We start from the raw sequence: 17799 nt of genomic DNA, 5'->3' as shown, positions 1-17799 counted from the left end.
TGATCATACCAAGTGAAGTCAGTTGAAAGAGAAAGACAAATGCCATAGGGTATCACTTATATATGGAATCTAAAATATAGCACAAATGAACCCGTCTCTGAAACAGAAATGGAATCACAGACAAAGAACAGACTTGTGGTTACCAAGAGGGCGGGGCTGGGCAAGGATGGGCTGGGAGTTTGGGGTTAGCAGATACAAACTATTTCATTCAGGATGGATAAGCAACCAGGTCCTGCTGTATACAGCACAGGGCGCTATATTAAATATCCTGTAATAAACCACAATGGAAAAGAATATAACAATTATGTATATGGGTGAATAACGGAGTCACTTTGCTGTCCCCCTGAGGCTAACCACCCCAACATTGTACGCTGACTCTATGTCACTGAAAAAGTCTCCCTGTACAGCTCCTCACAGTTCCTTCCCATCTGTTAGACTGGATGCTGCACGATTCAGAATCACTGAATAAAACCAGTAAGATCTTAAAATTCGCTGGGATAAATTTTAAACAGGATTAACGTTAAATTGTTCTCATGGGCATAATTACTTCAATTACTGTTATTAACTGCCATTTGAGGGATTCGTTTCTGTCACTGGAATAAAGCTTGACTGACCTCAGTCTTCACTGGTACATAAGTAATCTCTGTCCCTTATTGATGAGGTTCTTCCAGATTGTTCCTGGTCCTATTCCTTTACGCTCTCCACCCACAAGCACCAAACTTAAGAGAAACTTCACATAAGAGAATGAGAATGATGATGGTGACTTACCCTCTATCCCACGTCATCCCTGCCAGATATATATGTGACATCACAGAAGAAAACTATTGCTTGTAAGTTCAGTCATCTCTCTTCCTTGCTCAAAATTCTCCAAAGCCTTCCCACTACACTTACAATAAAAGACAAGCTCCCACCATGGTCCACACGGCCCCTGTGGCTCCCTCTAGAATCTCCATGTGCACCGACGGGCTCTAGTTCCCTGAACAGATCAGGCTCTGTCCTCTGCAGGGTTTCCCCACTGTTCTTTCTCTGGAACACACCAATGTTATTCACCGTTACCTTCCTGAAGGTCTTCCTTAAATATTACTTCCTTAAAGAGATGGTCCCTAACCAGCCAAACAGCATCAAAGCCCATTCTTCGCATTTCTCTCTCAACTAGTACCACTTCGTTCCCTTTGTGGTACTAATTATCACTTAAAATATACATATAAAAACGTGTGTATATATACTTATTTATTTTTTATATTTTAGCCTAGTTATACCTACCCACAACTGGATTCAGGGGACGAGGGACGGTATTTGGCCATGTCCGGAGACAGTTTTGGTTGGTATGACCAGGTAAAGGGGGATGCTAATGGAAAATGCTGGGTAGAAGCCAGGGATGTTTCTACATATCCTGTAATGCACAGGACACCTCTCCCCCTCACAAACCTATAAAAGTATTATCCAACATAAAATGTCAATATTGCAAAAGCTGAGAAACCTTGGTCTAGTTCTACCACTGTATTGAAATGCGTTATGAAGGCAGTGCCTTCCCCAGCTTATTTATCTGTGGTCCCAGAACCTAGAAAATACCCTCTGGGATGCATGAGTGGATAATATCAAGGAGAAAAAGGTAGATGAAGTCCCTCAGAGCAGAAACTATCCGAACACAGAGACCTCACATTTTACTTGGAATCCCATTCTGTTGGGATGGGCTCCGTCAAAATAAGCATCCTTGCCCGAGATTCTCCAGTTCTCCCCTTTGAAGTCTACTTATACCTGAAGCGTCAAGTATTCCTCTGTTGGAAATCTTGTCATGTACAAAATTAGAGATCTACAGCAAAAACAGACTTACCCAAAGGTGAGGCCTGTCGGGCACAGACAAAGCACAGTGGATACCAGCCTGCTGACTGCCTCCTAGTGGTCTGATGCAGCAGTGCAGCACTGTGTCATTGGAGGGGCCAATTGTATTCATACTGTCAGGCCCCCACAGCTGAAAACATGAAACATCTTTGACTTAGACGCCAGCATTCGGCTATGAAACAGACTATGTATGGATCCAGAGGGGACCCAAATGAGAACTTCTCAGGCATTTCCCCTTCTGTAATATCTCAGGATTTCAGTGGCGATTATATGTGGCATTTCTGCAGAAATCACCTCATCATTAAAAAACAAAATTCCTCTAGAACAAAAGTTTAAAAATTTTTTTATGAAAACACAAATAACCCTGGATAGCCAATGCAATCCCGAGAAAGAAAAATGGATCTGGAGGAACCAGGCTCCGTGATTTCAGTCTATACTACAAAGCTATAATACTGGCCCAACAAGAACAGAAATATAGATCAATGGAACAGGATAGGAAACCCAGAGGTAAATCCATGCACCTATGGGTCAGTTAATCTACCAAGAGAGGCAAGACAGTCTGTTCAGAAATGATGCTGGGAAAACTGGCTAGCTACATGTTAAAGAATGAAATTAGAACACTCCCTAACACAGTACACAAAAATAAACTCAAAATGCATTAAAGACCTGAAGGCCAGAGACTATAAAGTTCTTACGGGAAAACATAGGCAGAAAACTCTGACAAAAATGGCAGCAAGACTTTTTTTTTTTTGGATCCAACACCCTGAATAATACAAATAAAAGCAAAAATAAACAGGACCTAAGTAAACTTAAATGTTTTTGCACAGCAAAAGAAACCATAAACAACACAAAAAGACAACCTACAAAATGGAAGAACATATTTGCCAATGAAACTATGAACAAGGGATTAATCTCCAAAATATACAAACAACTCATGCAGCTCAATATCAAAGATAAACAACCCAACACAAACCGGGCAGAAGATCTAAACAGACATTTCTCCCAAGAAGACATACAGATGGCCAAAACGCACACAAAAAGATGCTCAACATCACTAATTATTAGAAAAATAAAAAATACAGTGTGGTATCACCTCACACAGGTCAGAATGGCCAATATCAAACAGTCTAACAAACAATACATGCTGGAGAAGGTGGAGAAAGGGGAACCCCTCTACACTGTTGGTGGGAATGTAAATTTGTGCAGGACACTAAGGAGAATAGTATGGAGGTTCCTTAAAATAAAAGTAGAATTACCATATGATGCCATATGAAGCAAATCAGACAAATATCATATGATAACACTTATATGTGTAATCTAAAAAAAAAAAATATATATATATATATACACACACACACAGATGAACTTAGCTACAAAACAGAAAAGAATCACAGACCTAGAAAACTTATATTAACAGTTATCAAAAGGGAAATGTGGGAGGAAGGGATAAATTAGGAGTTTGGGAGTACTGTATACAGTCTAACACATATACAATAGATCATCATTAAGGATCTACTGCAGAGCACAGGGAACACTGCAGAGCACTGGCATAACCTCTATGGGAAAAGAATATGAGATGGAATAGATCTATGTATATGTGTAACTAATTCACCTTGCTGTACACTTGAAACTAATATTGTAAGTCAACTATCCTCCAATGAAAATTAAACTAAAAAACCTCAATTAGAAGCAAACACTCCTCCTTTACCTACTGGACTATGCATATGGTGGCAACATAGATGACAGGACAGAGATTAAAAAGGAAATGACATACATCACATGCCCCCGGCTGCCAAGTAACAGTGAATGTGAAGTGCCCCCTCAGGGTCAACAGGATTCACCCAAACTTGCAAGTCTATGACATTCAGAAAGGGGACATGTACTTAACTCTTCTTAGAAAGTGTCCTGCTCTCCTTTCTATAAGGAGATCACTTGGCTTTCATGATAATGTCAACAATTCTCAAAGGACGCAGAGGTCAGCTTCCCAGATTGGAGAGTTAGGATGGGCCCACCTTCTACTATATTCTAAGGGACTAGGCACATTTGCCTTCCCAGTTCCAAGTGATTTGTAAACATCTTCAGCAAAATGAGAGAACATTTTTGTCAAAGGAGCAGCCCCTGTCCCCTGAGTTTCTGTTCTCTGGTCAGGAGGATGTGTAGCTAGTTCTGGCAGAGTGGGGGGAGGTTCACCTGAGATGCAGGTCATCACTGAAATGTGACTGGACGGTCAGCGGTCTTTGTAAACTGGTGTGGATTTGGTCAGATGCTGAAAATGCTGCGGCAGACCAGCCCATTCTATCGTCACACTTCCTTGTGGCTGAGCAAACATCCCAGGGAGGATTCCTTAGCTTGAAGAAGAGGTGGAAAACCCTCCACTCTGTCGTCTGTGTTCCTGAGGGGCCTGTTCATGTGTCTCCCCTCACCCTCAAATTATTTAACCTGGAGCTTGGAAATCATCCTTGTCATCTAAAATTTGGGGGACAAAAATTAGGCAGACTATCAGGCTTATGTATGACTGCACACCTCAGGCTACACGTTCCATGTCAGATTATACTAACAATATAACTTACTTTAAATACCACTTCATTTCTAACTCTGAAGAGAGTCTAATGATTAATTCAAATTAAACTACTCCAAAGCCAAAGTGGTATGTGTTATAAAACACGAAAGTGAGCTGGCTGAAAATTTTAATTTTCCCTACTTATTAGCTTTCTGCTCTGGGAATAAATTGAAGGTGTTAATTTCCTGGGTTTCAGATCTATTTTAAAATGCACCAGGCTGAGAGAGAGGCAGGGGGTGGGGGTGGGGTGGACGGAATGTAGAATAATTTTCTCATCTTTGAGAGAGAATTAAGAAACTTGGTTATCTTTTCAAAATTGCCTTCTGAGAGACTATTTTAGACTTTAGATGATGCGCTCTGGTTACCTGGTCCATATGGTACTTAACACAAGACAGATGCTTACTGAAGTGGACACATACTCCAAAAATTCATAGGCTGAAGATCTAACCGCCGCCCCCCGCCCCCCCCACCCCCCGGCACTGTGACTGTATTTGGTGAAAGAGCCTTTAAGGGGTAGTTAAAGATAAATGAAGTCATAAGGGTGGGTCCTAATCAGATAGGAATGTGCCCTTATAGGGAAAGGAGGAGAGGGCACACAACTCTCTCTTGATGAGCAGACAGAGGAAAGGCCACGTGAAAACACAGCAAGAAAAGAGAACCCATTGGAAGTTATCCCTGCTGGAATCCTGAGTGCAGAATCCTAGCTCCCAGAACTGTGAGAAAATACACGTCTGTTGTTCAAGCCACTCTTCTGGCATTTTGCCCTGACAGCTTGAGCATATTATACACAACTCTACCAATTTCTCTTATATTAAAAAGGAGAGACATTACTTTGCCAACAAAGGTCTCTCTAGTCAAAGCCATGGTTTTTCCAGTAGTCATGTATGAATGTGAGAGTTGGACTATAAAGAAGGTAGAGCGCCAAAGAATTGATGCTTTTGAACTGTGGTGTTGGAGAAGACTCTTGAGGCGACTCTTTTGGACTGCAAGGAGATCAAACCAGTCAATCCTAAAGGAAATCAGTTCTGAATATTCATTAGAAAGACTGATCTGAAGCTGAAGCTGCAATACTCTGGCCACCTGATGTGAAGAGCTGATTCATTAGAAAGATGCTGGGCAAGATTGAAGGCAGGAGGAGAAGGGGACGACAGAGGACAAGATGGCTGGATGGTATCACCGACTTGATGGACATGAGTTTGAGCAAGCTCCAGGAGATGGTGAAGGACAGGGAAGCTTGGTGTGCTGCAGTCCATGGGGTCGCAAAGAGTCAGATGTGACTGAGCGACTGAACAACAACCTACTCCTCTGGTTTGATCCGATAAGCACTGCACCATATAGGGCAGTGAAATCTCATTTACAGGAATTAAATAATGAAAACAGCTGTCCCAAAGTCCATATATTTTAAGCTGTTAGAGTCAAGTCTCTTTCCTCCATAACAGAGTCTTCATAAATAATATTATCTATTAGCCTACTGGAATCACACTGTCCTTTCTAGATTGTTGCTATTTCTAGGTATAGGGTTGCTGGAGATGCAGACTATAAATCCTCGTGTCTACTCGAAACAGGACAGCAGTTGAGGGTAAACACACACACACACAAAACAAACACTAAATAAAGGCCGGTAATCGAATGAATCAGTGGATATGCACAACCAAGTGGTCAGTGTGTAGCTGGAATGACGCCTCTGCCTCTTTCTAGAGGTGAGCATTGATCTTTAGTGGCTCAGTCGTGTCTCACTGTTAGGGACCCCCTGCACTGTAACCTACCAGGCTCCTCTGTCCATGGGATTTCTCAGGCAAAAATACTGAAGTGGGTTGCCATTTCCTTCTTCAGGGGATCTTCCCGGCCCAGGGACGGAACCCACATCTCTTGCACTGGCAGGTGGCTTCTCTACTGCTGAGCGACCAGGGAAGCCCTGGGTCGTACCCTTCCCTCATGAATTCTCACTTCACTGCAGTCAGTGTGGGGCATTTTGCAGCACCCCCGGCTTCTCCTCACTGGGTGGGCAACCCTGCCCCATGTGTGACAGCTAAACGTGTCTCCTGTGCTTGTGTGCTCGGCTGCATCCCACTCTCCATGACCCCACGGACTGTAGCCTGTCGGGCTCCTCCGTCCATGGGATTCTCCAGGCAGGAGTACTGGAGCGGGTGTCATTTCCTCCTCCAGGGAATCTTCCTGACTTGGGCTCAAATACCAGCGAGGTGGGGTGGTGGGTCAAGCTCTAGGAGCTCACTGGGACCACTGTCACTCCTGATCCTGCCACCGCACAGAGTGCCCCTCAACCAACTGGAGCCAACATGTGGGGGTGGATCACAGGTGCCTCCTCCTCCGAGACTCGATTCCACACACTTGAGATAAACATAGAATTAGTGAGTTGCACGTGCACTTAGAGATTTCCGATCCAAATTACATTATTGTACAGCTGAAAAATGTAAGGTGAATGAGCTCACAGGATCAGGACTCCCAGTCCACACTTTACCTGTGCACATTAAAATATTTATACCCGGAATAATTTTAATATGTACCTGAAAAGAGAAGAGCCAGTTGGTAATGAGTACTGAGTGCCAAGCACTGAGGATAGGGAGAGGGAGAAGAAATAGGTCCAGTTCTTTGTAAAATCATGGCCTCAGCAAGTTGTGAAACACCCCGGAAGCTGTTGGAGTAAGGACTAGATCTGAAGTTGCTGGTACACAGTAGGCCTTCAGGAAAAGTGTGCTGGCTACATCAGCTCATACCTATACTATAATGGATGTATGTGCTAAGTTGCTTCAGTCATGTCTGACTCTTTGTGACCCCATGGACTGTAGCCCACCAGGCTCCTCTGTCTATAGGATTCTCCAGGCAAAAATACTGGAGTGGGTTGCCATTTCCTTCTCCAATAATGGGTGTATACCCCACCTATTTTTTTTTCCCACCTATTTTTAAGAGGAAGGAACAGTGACCCTTGATGTTTCGAGGAAAAGTTGCCTCAGTTCACTAAAAAGAAAAAAAAAAAATCTTGGGAGCCATGCTTTGGGGTTCTAAAGTAAAATGGCAGATATATTCTGCCTGTGAGGAGGACATGAATTTGGAGGGGTCAGAGGGCTGAGTGTTATTGCCTGAATTGTACTCCCCCAAATTTATATGCTGAAATCCCAACCCACAATAGATCCAAAAAGTGACTGTATTTGGAAAAATGGTTATTAGAGAACTAATTAAGTTACAGTGAGGTCAGTAGAGTGGCCCTCATCCAATATGATGGGTCTCCTTTAGTGGAGGAAATCTGGGGACAGACATACACATGAATAGAGAGAAGACCATGTGAAGATAAAGGGAGAAGATGGCCTTCTGCCAGCCAAGGAGAGAGACCTCAGAAGGAACCAACCCCACACCTTCCTTTCTGACCTCCAGCATCCAGGTCTGTGAGACGATGCATTTCTGATGATGAAGCCCCACCCCACCCATAACTTGAGACACAAGTGTTTGCAGCAAGTTACCGCAACAAGCTTCTGCCTCTGACTAGTTGAGATCTTGTGGGTTTAACACTGTGTGTAGATCTGTCATGCTGACCTTTCTCACCTCAAAAGGAACATTTCTCATTGTCTTGACTATGAGCTGCTACTCTTCCAATAGAGAACAATTATTTCCTAAGATATCTAACTTTAAGGAACTAATTCCATTTGAAACAGAGGACATGATCCCTGATCCACATCCTCTGAAAGCCAGAGCATTCATTTGTATTCCAGGTAATGTTTTTGAGATGAACTTGCCACCTTAGGTGTGTGCGTGACTTCAAACATACTTTGATCCATGTGAGAAAAAATTGAAAAGACCAGATTTCATCTTGGTTTTATATGCATTAACTGTAAGTGCCAAAAATAACATGGAGTATGCTTTATCGCTTTTCCGACCTGTGCACTTGATTTGATCTGAACCACAACACTCAGACTTGGAAGCATGAATTTCCAATTTATAGACAAGAAAGCTGAGGCTCAAAAGGTTACTCAAAACTGAAGAGCCTGGTAACAGCTGAGATAGGAGAGTGGTCCAATGATGCTTCTCTCCCACTCAACCACTGACCCTTTTAAACCAGCCAAAGGTAGGCAACAGAGTTATTACTTAAGAGTATCTAGAAAAGGCAAACTAAAAGAACTTCTTGCTTAGGCCCTTGGACTTGGTTACTGTAAGACATTAGTAAGGTTAGATCCTGATATGACCAACTATTTGATTCTTCTTATGGACTGAACTGCATGCACCCCAATTCACACACTGAAGTCTGAACCCTCTGATGCCTCAGAATGTGATCTTATTTAGAAAGAGGACCGCTGTGGATGTAATTAGTTATGATGCAGTCATCCTGGAGTGGGTGGGCCTGTAATTCAGTAGGACTAGTGCAATGGCACCCCACTCCAGTGCTCTCACCTGGAAAATCCCAAGGACAGAGGAGCCTGGTAGGCTGCAGTCCATGGGATCGCTGAGAGTCGGGCACGACTGAGAGACTTCACTTTCACTTTTCACTTTCATGCATTGGAGAAGGAAATGGCAACCCACTCCAGTGTTCTTGCCTGGAGAATCCTGGGGACGGGGGAGCCTGGTGGGCTGCCGTCTATGGGGTCACACAATCCCTGGGTCGGGAAGGTCCCCTGGAGAAGGAAATGGCAGCCCATTCCCATATTCTTGCCTGGAGAATTCCATGGACAGAGGAGCCTGATGGTATACAATCCATGGGTCTCAAAGAATCAGACAAGACTTAGCCATGTGCACGAGTGCCCTCATGCCAAGGGGGCATCTGGACACAGTCACGCATACAGACAGGATGCCAGGTGAAGAGGAGGCAGAAGGTGGAGTGTTGCTTCTACAAAGAACACCAAAGACTGTCAGCAAAATCTCGGAAGCTGGGGGAGCGGCAATGAGCAGTACCTGCCCTGGCACTCAGAGGAGCCAGCCCCACCCACAGAGGACCCCCCGCCTCTGGGCTGTGACACAGCACACTTCTGTGGTTTAAGCCACCTAGTCTGTGCTCCTTTGATTCAGTGTCCTTGCAAATGATACAGTCCTCATACCAAAGATCCTCAGATAATGGTGTTGAACTGATAGAGGGGGTCTGCCTTCCAGACATTTCATTCTGGAGGATCCAGTCTGTCCAGTTACCTCACAGAACTACTTTTTACTACCAAACAGGATGGCTACTTCCACCCAGTACAATTAGGGAGCCACATGTCAGGTAAGGCCTGGAAGGGAGGGGCCCAGGGTGACACTGGAGGAGTCCCAGAAGAGAGAGCTGCCAGAGAAACTGGCCTTTGAAATGGGCCTCCTTCCTCTCCTGTGATAAGATCTCTGGAACTCCTGATATCCTAAAATAGCTCCCATTCTCCCCAGAGAACAGCTCTACGATGACCAACAACATGCCCCCTTTGAAATGACCCTTCTTAAAAAAAAAAAAAAAGAAATGACCCTTCTTTGGGCTCTAATGACAATATATATATATATAACCTGCACATTCTCTGCCTTCTTGTTCTCTTTTAACTCTGTCTCTGCTCACCTTTTCTCTCCTCTCCCCTTTGCTGATATTGTTAGTGAAGTGCCTTGATGCCAACAGATATAAAATATCTATATCTATCTAACCGCTGTACTTGTTGCCCTGTTTTATGCTAGAATTTCATCATTTTCTCTGGCCCTCCAGATGTGGAATTTGGGATTCTTCTCATTCCTACTTTCTCCAACAAATCTTGTTCATTCTTTGAAAGGTCCCTTGCATGGACGTGACTCAGCATTCCCAAGGCGCCATTTCAGAGCCCGCCCTCAACACAATGGGTGGCTACTAGAGGATTTGAAAGAGTCCTCTTTTCCTGGAAGTGTTCCCACTGCCACTGTCAGCACTAATGTGTCTAAACAGGCCTTCCTAAAGCCCAACTTTCCCTTCCTGCTCCAATCTTCCCAGGGTTGTTAGCCAGGGGAAATACAGACTTTGAAAAGACAAAGAAGAACAGTCAGAAGGTTATAACTCAACCTATCTGCAGTAAGAAAAAAAAATTTAAGATACACTCAGGTTCACTGAGGCCCCCAAACTTTTCAGACTCTGAGTTAGGTACTCTCCATACATGATTTCATTAAAACCTCATGACAATTCAAAAATAGTAGGTTACATCACTGTTGAAGTGAAGTGAAGCGAAGCAAAGTGAAGTAAAAGTCGCTTAGCTGTGTTCAACTCTTTGCGACCCCATGGGCTAAACAATCCATGGAATTCTCCAGGCCAGAATACTGGAGTGGGTAGCCTTTCCCTTCTCCAGGGGATCTTGTCAACCCAGGGATCGAACCCAGGTCTCTACAGATAATTTGCTAATAGCTTAAGTGGAAAACCTGCAAGCTACTATATAGCACTTTCTAGACATTAATTTTTTTAATAATTAAATTTATTTTTAATTGAGGGATAATTGCTCTACAAAATTGTGTTGGTTTCTGCCAAACATCAACATGAGTCAGCCATAGTTGTACATTAAAATTTTATAATGTGTGAAAAAGCATTCTGTAAACTGAACTCCACGTGCAGGTTTTGCCGGTGTTCTTAGCAGTTCTTACAGGATACTAGGATTATCACAACCAAGTGTAACGGCATTGTTATTCTAAAGCCAGATGTGAGTGATCTGTAGTTTTGCAGTTGCTGAGTGTGTAGGCACAATTACAATTTTCTTTGCAGGTCCTACTTCACATCCCGTCGCCGACCCTCACATGGCATGACTCAGAGCGGCCATCCTCAGCCCTCGTGTGAAACAGCAACCCTCCGCTCTGATCTCTCACACGCTTTACTCTTCGTCACAGCAATTGCCGTCAGCTCACTTTTTGCATTTTTGTCGAATGTGAACTCTGATGAGTTTGGTGTGTTGCTGTATCTAATTCTCAAAGAGTCTTGTTTATTGGACTTGATTACCTCTCCTTATAAAGGGCTGCAACTCAGAGGGGTTTGTGCCTGTCCTGGGGGCTTTGGCTTTTCAGCATCAAGTTCCTGTATTACTGACACTGCTTCGCCAGCTCCCGCAGCCCCCTGGTGGTTCTGCCCCTCTTACTGAGCCTGCACTAGTTTGCTTTCAGATTTCACCTCCATCCTTGCTCAAACTGGGTCAGCTGCACCCTGCTTTGTGCCCCAGAACATTACATCTGTCGCCATAGCATTTATCATCACTGTAATTTTCCACTTATTTGTGGGATGACAAAAAGAACCGCCATGTCCTCTACCTGCCCACAGTTCCTGACAACAAGGGCCATGTCCATTTTGCTCACAGCGGGACCCTTCCTCAGGGTGTGCATTCAATGGATATTTGTGGAAAGTACGAGTGAGAAAGCACATGTTCAAAGCCAAGGTGCCCTCCTGCACTTTGAAAGAAAGGGCGGCACGGCACAGGCAGGATGATGTGGGTGGGCACGTTTCATGCCTAGATTTTGCTCAGCTTTCTACCCCGTGTGCCTACCTCAGAGCAGGTGCTTAACGAATATGATCACTAAATGACTGAACAAGCTGATGCCCTAAAATCCATCCCTGAGCTATTTATGATTCTCTGCTTTGCAGTTTTCAGGACAGGAATAATTCTGGTGTCTGATTTGGGGTTACTCCTTTCCAGGCTTCAGCTCTTTTGTCTGAAAAATGGAGATTACCTGAATGGATAAAGGAGATGTGGTACATTTTTTACAATGTAATGCTACTCAGCAATAAAAAGGAGCAAAAAGGGGTTATTTGTAGTGATGTGGATGCACCTAGAGTGTCATACAGAGAGAAGTCAGAAAGAGAAAAACAAGTAGTGTATACTATCACATATACATGGAATATAGAAAAATGGTACAGATGCACCTATTTGCAGGGTAGGAATAGAAACACATGTAGAGAACAGAGGTGAGCACAGGGAGGAGGGGAGGGTGGGGCAAATTGGGAGATTAGGACTGACATATATCCACTACTGTATGTAAAACGGATAGCTAGTGGGAACCTGCTCAGCACAGGCTGCTCAGCTCGGGGCTCTGGGATGACTTAGAGGGGTGGAATAGTGGGGTGGAGGGAGGCTCCAGAGGGAGGAGATATATGTACATGTAGCTGATTCATCTGCAGTAGAGCAGAAACTGTACACAGCATTGTAAAGCAATTATACTCCAATAAAACAAATAAATGGAGGTTATCATACCTTTTTTCTAGAACTGCACATATTAAGTGACATAATGGATCCAGACATAAACTTACAAAGTCTGATGAGGAGAGAGAGGCCGTTCTAGGCTCTCCCCCAGACTCATCAGCAGAATTTAACCCCCTCCGCTGCCGTCTATGGGGTCGCACAGAGTCGGACACGACTGAAGCGACTTAGCGGTAGCAGCAGCACACCCCTTTATCTTGAACTCAACTATCATGTCCCGGCTTCTCTTGGTGAAAAGTCCACTGGGCTTCCCCTGATGTCAGCACAGAGCAGGCTGCCACAGTTACGCCTCAGTCGGCTTTTTCCATTATAAACTCCTATTTTCAGGAGCTCAGTGTGCTAGTGGAGACTCTCTGGTTTCATCATTTTCTGTAATTGCTGTGAGCTGTCACCTTCCAACACACGAATGAAATCTCACATATTTCCTTGGTCTGAGCAGCCACAACCAAGAAACCACGTTTCATTGATACGAGCTGTTGTCTTTCATTTGAGAAGGCATTATAAAACTAAATGATGGAGAGAGTCCTGTGATGGTATATGGGTAAGAAAGGCATGTTTTGAATATCCAAGCACATCCCTTCCCTCTCACCCTCAACTGCCAGGACTAATGTGATACACATTTTACAGGTACATGCCGGTGGACGTGAATTGCATGCATAATTCTGGCAGGGTCCACATCCTGTGTTTAATTAACTAAATGACTTGAGCCATCCAATCCTTGTTTCTACTCATGTATCACAATTAGAGCAAACGGTAGCCATGGAAACCATTGGCTCCATCATAATTCTTAAAATGAGGATGGCTTTATTTTGGAGCCCATCAAGCACACAACTCTGCACAGCATGTGTTTATGGTTATTTCTAAATGGGGATTTGGTCATTTTCTAATGAAACGGGAAGCTCCTCATTTCTGACACATGTCATTATAAGAAGTCTTTCATTTCACTCAGGTTTGCCAAGTTCTAATCATTTCCAGGTCCTTCCTATTTATGTTCAATTAGAGAGATATTGAAGTTCATAAAAATAGATCTGAATTCACCATGGGGGTGGGGAAATGAATCCCTATTCTATGGTCTAACAAGGAGAAGATAAAAATGTGTTAGGCTAGTGCTGTGACAACCAGGAAATTAATTATTCACCTGCTTCTTTGAGATGGGTTTTTCTCCTTATTCCTGTGAGGCAAGAATATTCATTTTGGTCATTTTACCACCAGAGTCTGCTCCACTGCTGACAAGGAAACACAGGCACACTATTTGAATTCTGGACAAGGCTGCTATAACGCAACTGGCAAGAAGATGGAATCTGTTTCCTGAACAGGAATTGCTAAATGGGAGTTTTTACCTTTTGGGTCATTTTAAAGCAATTTCTGTGCTCAATAACTGGATATCAGAATGAAGAGAAAAGTAACAGGCCACATACCTCCACCAGCATATAACAGTCATTTCAGGACCAAAGTCACATACACACACGGATGGGGAGCATTTATAATACTGGTGCTGGGCCCACATGACAGTATGCTGCCTGCTCTGATACAGACATCAATCTTGAGGAATCCCTCCGCACACTCAGTGCTGCCTACGTAGGCACATCATCTATAGCTAGAACGGTGTCTTAAACATCAATCCCTGGATAACATCCATGTTTCAGTGCTTTGGCTCGGAAGACATGGCCAGCACAGCGGCTGACAATGAGCCCCTGCTGGATGGGTCCCTCTGGAGTGGCTTCTGGAGTCACACCTCACACTCTTGCTTTGTTCTAAAACCGACCCCCTTTACTCTACTAAGTCACACTGGGTAGCACGTAGACCCTTGATATCTTGCTTTTTGTCTTCTTCATCCGATCTCCTGAAACCAGGCGGCTCTTTCCATGCAAAGGCCAATGTTTTCTGAAATCCACCCCTTTCTCCCTTCCATGTAAGTGCCCACAGGCAGACTCTGCCACTGTGTTGCACAGTCTAATTCAGACATTTACTGACACCTGACATTTGGTGACCGAGAGTGCCAGGCTGTGTCAGCACAGGAGCAGCTGAGAGGAGCTATCCTACGTCCGAGGTCAGGGGGGCGGCTGAGACGAGCTACCCCACGTCCGAGGTCAGGGGCAGCGGCAGAGAGGAGCCACCCCATGTCTGAGGTCAGGGGCGGCGGCCGAGAGTGCCAGGCTGCAACAGCACAGGAGCGGCTGAGAGGAGCTATCCCACATCCGAGGTCAGGGGCAGCGGCCAAGAAGAGCTACCCCACGTCCAAGGTCAGGGGTGGCAGCAGAGAGGAGCTACCCTACATCCGAGGTCAGGGGCGGCAGCTGAGAGGACCCCACACGTCCAAGGACCAGCAGCTGCACAGGCAAAGGAGGGCCGAGAGGAGCTACTCCACGCTCAAGGTCAGGAGGGGCGGCTGTGAGGAGATACCCCTCGTCCAAGGTAAGCAGCAGCAGCTGCACTTTGCTGGAGCAGCCGTGAAGAGATACCCCACGTCCAAGGTAAGAGAAACCCAAGTAAGATGGTAGGTGTTGTGAGAGGGCATCAGAGTGCAGACACACTGAAACCATAATCACAGAAAACTAGTCAATCTGATCACATGGACCACAGCCTTGTCTAACTCAATGAAACTAAGCCATGCTGTGTGGGGCCACCCAAGACGGGAGGGTCATGGAGGAGAGGTCTGACAGAATGTGGTCCACTGGAGAAAGCAATGGCAAACCACTTCAGTTTTCTTGCCTTGAAAACCCATGAACAGTGTGAAAAGGCAAAATGATAGGATACTGAAAGAGGAACTCCCCGGCTCGGTAGGTGTCCAATAAGCTACTGGAGATCAGTGGAGAAAAAACTCCAGAAAGAATGAAGGGATGGAGCCAAAGCAAAAACAATACCCAGATGTGGATGTGACTGGTGATAGAAGCAAGGTCCGATGCTGTAAAGAGCAATATTGCATAGGAACCTGGAATGTTAGGTCCATGAATCAAGGCAAATTGGAAGTGGTCAAACAGGAGATGGCAAGAGTAAACATCAACATTCTAGGAATTAGTGAACTAAGATGGACTGGAATGGGTAAATTTAACTCAGATGACCATTATATCTACTACTGTGGGCAGGAATCCCTTAGAAGAAATGGAGTAGCCATCATGGTCAACAAAAGAGTCTGAAATGCAGTACTTGGATGCAATCTCAAAAATGACAGAATGATCTCTGTTGGTTTCCAAGGCAAACCATTCAATACAATGGTAATCCAAGCCTATGCCCAACCAGTAACGCTGAAGAAGCTGAAGCTGAACGGTTCTATGAAGACCTACAAGACCATTTCGAACTAACACCCAAAAAAGATGTCCTTTTCATTATAGGGGACTGGAATGCAAAAGCAGGAAGTCAAGAGCTACTTGGAGTAACAGGCAAATTTGGCCTTGGAGTACGGAATGAAGCAGGGCAAAGGCTAATAGAGTTTTGCCAAGAGAACGCACTGGTCATAGCAAACACCCTCTTCCAACAACACGAGAAGACTCTACACATGGACATCACCAGATGGTAACACCAAAATCAGACTGATTATATTCTTTGCAGCAAAAGATGGAGAAGCTCTATACAGTCAGCAAAAAACAAGACTGGGAGCTGACTGTGGTTCAGATCATGAACTCCTTATTGCCAAATTCAGACTTAAATTGAAAAAAGTAGGGAAAACCACTAGACCATTCAGGTATGACTTAAATCCCTTATGACTATACAGTTGAAGTGAGAAATAGATTTAAGGGACTAATCTGATAGAGTGCCTGATGAACTACAGATGGAGGTTAGTGACATTGTACAGGAGACAGGGATCAAGACCCTCCCCATGGAAAAGAAATGCAAAAAAGCGAAATGGCTGTCTGAGGAGGCCTTATAAATAGCTGTGAAAAGAAGAGAAGTGAAAAACAAAGGAGAAAAAGAAAGATATAAGCATCTGAATGCAGAGTTCCAAAGAATAGCAAGGAGAGATAAGAAAGCCTTCCTCAGCTATCAATGCAAAGAAATATAGGAAAACAACAGAATGGGAAAGACTAGAGATCTCTTCAAGAAAATTAGAGATACCAAGGGAACATTTCATGCAAAGATGGGCTTCATAAAGGAGAGAAACGATACGGACGTAATAGAAGCAGAAGATATTAAGAAGAGGTGGCAGGAATACACAGAAGAACTGTACAAAAAAGATCTTCATGACCAAGATAATCATGATGGTGTGATCGCTCACCTAGAGCCAGACATCCTGGAATATGAAGTCAAGTGGGCCTTAGAAAGCATCACTACGAACAAAGCTAGTGGAGGTGATGGAATCCAGTTGAGCTATTCCAAATCCTGAAAGATGATGTTGTGAAAGTGTTGCACTCAATATGCCAGCAAATTTGGAAAACTCAGCAGTGGCCACAAAACTGCAAAAGGTCAGTTTTCATTCCAATCCCAAAGAAAGGCAATGCCAAAGAACGTGCAAACTACCGCACAGTTGCACTCATCTCACACGCTAGTAAAGAAATGATTCATTTTGATATTTGGCAAAACCAATACAATATTGTAAAGTTAAAAAAAAAATGCTCTGAATTCTGCAAGCCAGGCTTCAGCAGTACATGAACTGTGAAATTCCAGATGTTCAAGCTGGTTTTATAAAAGGCAGAGGAACCAGAGATCAAATTGCCAACATCCGCTGGATCATGGAAAAAGCAAGAGAGTTCCAGAAAAACATCTATTTCTGCTTTATTGACTATGCCAAAGCCTTTGACTGTGTGGATCACAATAAACTGTGGAAAATTCTGAAAGAGATGGGCATATCAGACCACCTGACCTGCCTCTTGAGAAACCTATATAAGGTCAGGAAGCAACGGTTAGAACTGGACATGGAACAACAGACTGGTTCCAAATAGGAAAAGGAGTACATCAAGGCTGTATATTGTCACCCGGCTTATTTAACTTCTATGCAATGTACACCATGAGAAATGTACACTGGGCTGGAAGAAGCACAAGCTGGAATCAAGATTGCCTGGAGAAATATCAGTAACCTCAGATATGCAGATGACACCACCCTTACGGCAGAAACTGAAGAGGAACTCAAAAGCCTCTTGATGAAAGTGAAAGAGGAGAGTGAAAAAGTTGGCTTAAAGCTCAACATCAGAGAATGAAGATCATGGCATCCGGTCCCATCACTTCATGGGAAATAGATGGGGAAACAGTGGAAACAGTGTCAGACTTTATTTTTCTGGGCTCCAAAATCACTGCAGATGGTGTTTG

General features: G+C 44.1%; 1 protein-coding gene across 9 annotated transcripts in view; it reads right to left on the bottom strand.

The window, feature by feature from the left end:
- The window catches only part of GRM7 (glutamate metabotropic receptor 7), a 935325-nt gene that overhangs the window by 120089 nt on the left and 797437 nt on the right, over window positions 1-17799 (bottom strand). The gene's annotated exons all lie outside the window — the stretch shown is intronic.

This window comes from Bos indicus x Bos taurus, chromosome 22 (genome assembly GCF_003369695.1).
Source record: "Bos indicus x Bos taurus breed Angus x Brahman F1 hybrid chromosome 22, Bos_hybrid_MaternalHap_v2.0, whole genome shotgun sequence".
Taxonomy (NCBI): domain Eukaryota; kingdom Metazoa; phylum Chordata; class Mammalia; order Artiodactyla; family Bovidae; genus Bos; species Bos indicus x Bos taurus.
This window is presented reverse-complemented; position numbering and strand designations above follow the sequence as displayed.